This window comes from Melitaea cinxia, chromosome 5, assembly GCF_905220565.1.
Source record: "Melitaea cinxia chromosome 5, ilMelCinx1.1, whole genome shotgun sequence".
NCBI classification, from domain to species: Eukaryota; Metazoa; Arthropoda; class Insecta; order Lepidoptera; family Nymphalidae; genus Melitaea; species Melitaea cinxia.
In genome coordinates, this window is record NC_059398.1 from 10,991,404 (window position 1) to 11,000,508 (window position 9,105).

Genomic DNA, 9,105 nt, shown 5'->3' on the forward strand with positions numbered 1-9,105 from the left:
GGTGTTCCCTTGTTCACGTTACTCATTCGGTTATTAATGGAAAACTTTTATCTGTAAAGTGCATTTGTAGCTTGATATATCTACTAGTGATAAAGTATTCGACTTTCATAGAGTAATTTATTTATTTATTTATTTACTTATAAGGGATGGTACACAGCACAGAAAAAAATATAAAACAAACTAGAATGAAATATAATCAAAAAGGCCAATTACGACCATCCATCCGTTTAAAATTTAAATTATCAAACGTGAAAAAATAAAATAACAGGAAAAACACAAAAAAAACTTGTTTTCATATTAAACCTATATCCCCTGGGAAGTATAATTTGAAAACAATTAACTCTAAATGGAAGGAAATATAACATATATAATAATGATAATAATAATAGCCGTGTGGTTTCCGGCAGAGTAGAATAGGGCCACCCCTTCCTATGCCTAGGGTGTCGTAAAATGCGACTAAAGGCAACAAAAGCTGCATAACACCTGCGCAGCCTCCTCGGAGAGCGTGAGTGCCTCTCCGAGTGAGTATATTAGCACTCATAAATAAAAATGATGGAGGATGATTTAGAAAGGCGCATAGGGCCGCTGCCTGGGGGACGCCAGGGCGCGTCTGGAGCTGGCACTGGACGTGGCAGCATGCGGACCGCCAGCCAACCCCGCCGACCGGCACCACCACCTGACCGGTCGGCTTATCCACCATCCCCACTAGTTGGCTTGGCGACGACAGAGTCCCAAGGGACTCAGCATTCGGCGCCCGCCGCTGGTGGAGTACGTCACATGAGATGGACACAGAAGATGAACGAGAGTGTCATGCGTGCGTACTGTAGGGCTGTGGGACGGGAGACCGGACGGACTGGCTACCGGGCAGTAATGCACCGCGAGTTTCTACTGCTTGAGCCCACTTTAACTGTCACGGAACAGATCGAGCTCGGTACATCCAACGAAAGGGCATATTCGACGCCGCCGAGCTCGAACGACTTCGACGTGAGGCTGCTCCTGAAGTCGAACCAGTGTCCACAGTGCGCAACGCAGGGTCAACGCAACAAGAAAGCGTTCGTAGCGAAGCGCCTATGGAGGCGATCACTGAGGGAGCAGTCGCCCAAAAAGGAGTAGTTCAGGACGCATGTGCTAAAATCGAACCGATGAACCCAATCGCCATCTCTACGGAAGACGTCAGTGGTGCGGTTCGGCGGGCTCCGAACTGGAAAAGTCCGGGGGCCGACGGTCTGCATCACTACTGGCTAAAAGGGTTCTCGGTCTGCCATGCGACCTTGGCTCAACAATACCAAGAGGCAATAGATCGGAAGACACTCCCGAACCTTTTCACTACCGGGATCACTCACTTAGCTCCTAAGTCCACCAACACCGCAGATCCCACCAACTACCGCCCCATAACGTGTCTGATCTCCATCTACAAGACACTGACGTCCGTTCTGAGCTGTAAGATCTCACGACATATTGGTGAGTTTAATATCTTGTCTGCAGCTCAGAACGGATGTCGTGGAGACGGTCGCGGTACAAAGGAGCTCCTTCTCGTCGACTCTGTGGCGGGCCAGCTTGTCAGACGCAACCGTCGGAACTTTTCGGCCGCCGGATCGACTACAAAAAGAACTCATTCATGGCTCCTGAGGGTCCTCGAGCTGTACAAGATTGACCAGGCAGTTCGAGACTTCCTCGGAGTATGTATGGGGCAATGGAGCACGATCCGATGTCTCCAGGGCGAGCGACTGACGGGCGCGGATGACCCAATCAGGATACGGAGGGGTATTTTCCAGGGTGATTGCCTGAGTCCACTATGGTTCTGCTTGTCCTTGAACCCTCTAAGCACCCTGCTGGAGCATTCGGGGATAGGCTTTCAGTTTCGGAGAGGAGGTACTAAAGTCTCCCACCTTCTCTACATGGACGACCTCAAATTGGTGGCACCTAACGCTGCACGCCTGCAGGAACTGCTGAAAATCACTACGGAGTTCAGCAGTTCCATCAGGATGCAGCTTGGAGTGGATAAGTGTGCGGTCGTGCATGTGGACAGGGGTCAGGTGACTCAATCGTCGCCGCTTAGTCTCGAATTACCATCATTCAAGACCCTTTCCGAAGCTGAATCTTACCGGTATCTGGGTATGTCACAATGCATAGGAGTGAAGGAAGTGAAACAGGCAGTTTGTGAAATCTTTTTTGGACGGCTGACAAAAGTTCTTCGGAGCTACTTGTCTGGAACCAACAAGGTCCGAGCCTATAACGCTTGGGTCATGCCCACTCTCTTGTACACCTTTGGCATACTCAGATGGACTCAGACCGAACTTGACGCCCTGGACAGAAGAGTCCGCACAACTATGACGTACCATCGCGTGCATCACCCTAAGTCGTCGGTCATGAGACTGTACATCCCGCGGAAGTGTGGTGGTCGAGGCATGTTAAGCGCTAAGACCATGCATAACCGCGAGGTGTGCAGCCTCAGGGCCTACTTTGAAACGAGACGGGACAGCGCTTTGCATGGTGACGTTTCAATGTGTGACAAAGGACTAAGCCCCTTAGCCTTGGCCAAAGAGAACTGGCAGAAACCGGTCATACTGAGCACCTCTGACCGGGAGACCGTATGGATGGAGAAGGAACTGCATGGACGGTTCTACAAGGCGCTTCACGCACCACACGTAGACAGTAAGGCCTCCGTGCAGTGGCTGCGATTCGGCGACCTCTTTGGGGAAACCGAAGGTTTTGTCTGTGCAATACAAGATCAGGTGGTCAAGACGAACAACTACCGAAAGCACGTCCTGAAGGATGGCACTCCCGACTTCTGTCGAGCCTGTCGTCATCCCGGTGAGTCACTCAGGCATGTGCTTTCGGGTTGTTCCGCGCTTGCTAATACTGAGTACTTGCACAGACATAACCAAGTGGCCAAGATTCTTCACCAAGAGCTTGCTCTTATGTACGGTCTCCTGGAACAGAGGATGCCGCATTACCAATACTCACCGGTGCCAGTACTCGAACGCAACGGAGTCCGGCTCTACTGGGACCTGCCTATCGCCACAGACAGGACGATACTGGCGAACAAGCCTGATATCGTGGTGATGGACAGGGCACAGTCGAGGGTATTTTTAGTGGACATCACCGTCCCGCATGACGAGAACCTCGTGAAAGCCGAGACTGAGAAAAAACGTAAATATCTGGATCTGGCGCACGAGATTGTCGATATGTGGGGTGTGGGGTCTGCTGAAATAATCCCTATCGTAATATCTACCAACGGTTTGATCCCGGTTAGCCTCGCTCACCATCTGAGGCAACTGGGGATCCGGGACGGTTCGCTCGCAGCCAGGATGCAGAAGGCGGTGTTACTTGACTCGGCTAGGATTGTCCGCCGGTTTCTCAGCCTACAGCCCTAACCTCCGGCCGTTTGATCTCCCTGCCGGGGCGTATTCCTTCACCCGCTTATATTTATACATGTAAGTATAAGATAATTTACTATATTATTTATATAAGTAGTTATTATAATAATTAATAATCTATTATGTATTGGGCGGGTGGAGTGACATTCAGTAAAATAATAATAATAGTGAACATTATATAAATATTTATGAAATATATATAAATTATATATATTTAGTTGTAGTTTTGATTTATTTTTTTAAAGAACTTGTTCAATTAATTGTATTTAAAGTAAACAGTAGTAATGCCGCGAAAATAATAGACAACCAAACGGTTCCATTTTCTACACGCTTTATACTGTCGGTAGGTAACAAAAATAGCCTGGCCCGGATTGGGGATTTTTAGGGCTTTGTTTGACAGGCTTCATCAAGTCTTCACTTCGAACATTCCGTAATGCTTAAAGACAAAAGTCTTCGAGCAATGCGTCCTACCTGTGTTAAGATACGGAGTTGAGACGTGGACAGTGACGAAGGGACTGGTCCGCAAGCTTAAAGTCACTTAACGTGCAACTGAACAGGTTATGTTTAGGGTTTCTCTTAAAGATAGGATTAGAAATGAGACTATCCGTGACAGAACGAAAGTAACCGACATAGCCCACAGAATTAGCAAGTTGAAGTGGCAGTGGCCTGGTCACCTGTGTCACAGGACCGATGGCCGTTGGAGCAGACGTGTCTTGGAGTGGAGTCGTCCAGCAGTGGACTGCGATAGGCTGAAATGTGTGAGTGTAGTGTGTGAGGCAACCCCTTTGCGATTATTTTTCTAATATAATTTACGCTTTGGAATAGTTTACCGAAAGTGGTCCAAGAAAGCACTTCGAATTATGTTTTAAAATCAAGTTGAAGAATCACCTTTTCTCCGAAGTCATGAACCTCTCATAATTGTTATACTCTCTATATTCATGTATGTATATGTGCACGTAAATGTGTATGTAGTTAAGTATATATCTATTTTATATTGGTAACTAATATTGAATGTATATATTACAGAATAAGCTTATTTATAGCTTTAATATTATTATCAGCCTTTATCAACGCTTGCGCTACTGTGTCTGGCGGTAACATCGTTTCTCACCGTTATGGGTAGATTGGTAGAGATCTCTTATAGAGATAAGTTTGCCGTTGCCATTACCTTTGTAAAAATGATTTATTATTATGTTTTTAAAGTACCATAAAATGTACATATGTATTTGATTAATAATATATTTAAAACATTTATAATAGAACAATAAAAATTACACTTTTTTAATATTTTTAATTTTATATTTGTTATGGTTAAAACTGTAATTTATTCGTATTTAAACATCATTATTTATTTTAGTACATTAAAATGTAGATCAGATTTAAACAAAATTTAATAAATAATGTCAAATAGATTTTAGAACGTCCAATTTGGCTTTAGAACTACTTCTAGGCAAGACCATGATTTTGGAACAAAAAAGCTATCCGTTTCAGACGTTGGGCAATTTTTTCTTATGGTATAAGCTCCACAAAAGGCATGTAAATAAATAAACATATACGATACAATTTAATTTTTAATTTATTTAGTCAGAACTAGATAATTTGATCCCGGAATCCTGCATATAGGAATTCTGATCGTTTTTAAATGCCGAAAATTATGAGGTTATAATTTGACTAGTTACGTTATTGACTATTTTTGTCGATCTACGTTGTATTACCTGTCGATGCAATTGAAGTCAGTTTTTAACTGACTTCCAAAAAAGGAGGAGGTTCTCAATTCGACTGTATTTTTTTTTAATGTATGTTACATCAGAACTTTTGACCGGGTGGACCGATTTCGACAAATTTTCTTTTAATCGAAAGGTGGTGTGTTCCAATTGGTCCCATTTAAATTTATTTGAGATTTAACAACCACTTTTCGATAATACTATGTGGCTCCGAGCAGTTTCAGTTGGAACTCCAAAACCGATTCGATTCGCTGGAAACTACTAGCGACGTGGACGAGATAACCGACAACGTGGTGAAGACGGTTTGTACACTGGGTCGCAGGCACTTTCCACCAACAAAGCCAACGAAGCAGTCCAAACTTTCTCCCGAAGCCTTGGATCTGATGCGGCAGAGGCGCGAGTTGCCGGCTGCTTCGCCAGAACAGAGGGCTCTTTCCAAGAGGGTACGGAAAATTATTCGCCGAGACCTCCGCTGCTCAAATACGAGAGAGGTTGCTACTCTGATTGAGCAGAATAGGGGGTCCAAAGTTTTCCAAAGACCATTGGGGAGAAGCCTTCTTGCGAAGCTTAAAACAGCAGATGGCAGAACCGTCTGCTCTCGCCCTCAGGTCCGAGAAGAGGTTGAGAATTTTTATGGACAGCTGTACTCGTCGAGCGCACGCAAGCCTGCGACTTGGGACACCGAAGATCCACGGGCACCATTGTTGCGCCATTATTCGGAGTGTATCCCGGACTTCGAAGAGGATGAGATTGGTGCAGCGCTCGGGCAGCTTAAAAACGGGAGGGCCCCGGGGGATGACGGAGTTACCACTGAACTCCTTAAAGCCGCAGGGCGACCTGTCCTGAAAGCCTTGGCAAGACTATTTAACGCCGTCATCCACCGAGGTACCACGCCGGAGGCGTCGTCCAGGAGTGTGGTGGTGCTGTTCTTTAAGAGAGGCGATAAGTCTCTGTTAAAGAATTACAGACCGATCTCACTTCTGAGCCACGCCTATAAGCTGTTTTCGAGGGTTGTTACGAATCGTCTCGCCAGAAGACTCGACGAATTCCAACCACCAGAGCAGGCTGGGTTTCGAAATGGCTACAGCACCGTGGACCACATCCATACTGTTCGGCAGATTATCCAAAAGACGGAAGAATATAATCAACCGCTGTGTATGGCATTTGTGGACTACGAGAAAGCCTTCGACTCCGTCGAGACCTGGGCTGTCCTGGACTCTCTGCAGAGATGTCATATCGACTGGCGATATATCGAGGTACTAAAATCTATGTACGACGCGGCGACGATGACCGTTCATGTCAATGACCAAAGAACTAGACCTATTTCCCTCCGGCGTGGGGTAAGACAGGGGGATGTAATATCACCGAAACTGTTTACCACTGCGCTAGAGGATGTTTTTAAGACCTTGGATTGGGGGGAACGAGGCATCAACGTCAACGGTGAATTCATCTCTCACCTTCGTTTCGCCGACGATATTGTCATCTTTGCGGAGACGCTGGATGAGTTAGGCCAAATGCTGGCCGGCCTAAACGAGTCCTCCCGACGTGTCGGTCTCTGTATGAACTTGGATAAGACGAAAGTTATGTTTAACAACCAAGTCATACCGATACCGGTATCGGTCGATGGTACCCTTCTCGAGGTTGTTCAGGATTATATTTACCTAGGCCATACTATCCAACTAGGCCGCAACAACTTCGAGAAGGAGGCCGATAGGAGGATTCGGTTGGGCTGGGCGGCGTTTGGCAGACTCCGTCGAGTCTTCACTTCGAAGATTCCGCAATGCTTGAAGACAAAAGTTTTCGAGCAATGCGTCCTGCCTGTGTTAACATACGGAGCCGAGACGTGGACACTGACCAAGGGACTGGTCCACAAGTTTAAAGTCGCTCAACGTGCAATGGAACGGGCTATGCTTGGGGTCTCTCTCAAAGACAGGATTAGAAATGAGACTATCCGCGAGAGAACGAAAGTAACCGACATAGCCCACAGAATTAGCAAGTTGAAGTGGCAGTGGGCTGGTCATCTGTGTCGCAGGACCGATGGCCGTTGGAGTAGACGGGTTCTAGAGTGGAGAGCGCGTCTTGGCAAACGCAGTGTGGGACGTCCTCCGGCCCGTTGGACCGACGATCTACGTAAGATTGCCGCTCTAGGCTGGATGAGGATTGCGGAAGACCGGGATATGTGGCGCGAACTTGGGGAGGCCTATGTCCAGCAGTGGACTGCGATAGGCTGAAGTGATAGTGTGTGTGTGTGAACCAATTTTCGAGTTACATCTAATAATGCGTTTTTACTTGACGCTTTTTTCGTCGACCTACGTTGTATTATACCGCATAACTTTCTGCTTGATATACCGATTTTGATATTTCTTTTTTTGTCGATCTACGTTGTATTACTCGTCGATGTAATTGAAGTCGGTTTTTTTTTCGTTTGCGAGCAAACACAATTATTGTTTGTAGTAAAACTTCTTTACGCACGCTTTACTTGGGGAGTTAGTATTTTTTACTGGGTGCACCGATTTTGATGTTTCTTTTATAAATCAAAAGCTAATACTTGTCATGTGGTCCAATTTAAATATTATCGAGGTATAATGAGTACTTTTTGAGTAATCTTGATGACGATAGTGCTTGTGCTCATATTAAGTATTTTGTCGTGACGCCATCTATAGAAATCTAGTAAAATGACTTCGGTCGGTAAATTCTTTGAATATTCTTATCGCTGGGAAATAATTTTTACGCAGCCTGGCGACGAGACCCACGGGAGTGTGGGGCTCCTGGCCTGGAGGGAACGACCTTGAATACCCACTAAAACCCCGTGGTACTCTTATCGCATTAGCGGCGCGCCACGGGATCGCTTTCGCATCAATCCGGCCGCTCTAAGAATGCGTTTCTGACACCTGTCAATTCATCATGACTAGTGATGTAAAATAAATAATATTAATAATATTTAGTAACATTATTTATTGCATTTGTTATGCATATTTCGACGTATTCGTAGTCAGAGAGAGAGAGAGAGAGAGAGAGAGAGTCCGATGTGATCATGAAGCAAAAACGAGTTATATAGCTAGACGAGAGAAGTAATTCGAACTCTACAGACGTACGTTTTTAGAATTTTCATATTTTATTTAGTTCGGAAATACAGAATCGAATAACGTTCTATCTGACATTTGCTCCGCATAATAACGCACGAAGTGATCAAGCGACGGCGCGCGGGCAGCAGGAGTGGCGCGAGCGCCCCGTCCGTTCGTCACTCTGGCCGTTGTTCGTTGAAAAACGGGTATTTTTGTGGCATGCGCTTAGCTTTATTTCCCTTTGATATAAAAGTGTAACTTATCGGTGCTTTATATGAAAAAACATATTTTTAGAGATGTTACGATCTCGGAAAATGTTGGATATGCTCAAAGATGACGCAGAAGAGCTTGATCTTAATTCAAAATTTACAGAATATGATGCGGTTTATACGAAGAACAGCGTAAATACTGGTAAGTTGACGATTTTTTGTTCCATTATTTCGTTATATAACATTTAGGTCTTAAATTGATAAATATTATTTATATGTATTTTTTATCGCAATTATTAGTTGTGGGCGATCGATTTTTACATAAGACGTTTTTTGACGGAGGGGTAGTGAAATAGCATTTTGAGTACGAAAATGCGTTTGTCGTAATACAAATTCACTTGGTAGCAATTATTAATGTAATAACAAATAGTAAAAAGTAGAAGTCCTATGTAATATTAGGACAATTTTATACGAACAAAAGTGAACTTTGAAGCATTATATGTGACTATCAGACGTTTTTCTACGGAATCTGTGATTCAATTCATCGGTTCGATATTAAGATGGGACGTTGTTACAGGGAAAATTAAATCAGTTAGGACGTTGTTTGTTTGAAAATATTTTTATTTATAAATATTTTTAATTTAACATTTGTTCAATTAATTGCTAACATATTATATTAATAGTATTTTATGAATACCTACAATAAATACAGTTTTTTCTTTTAATT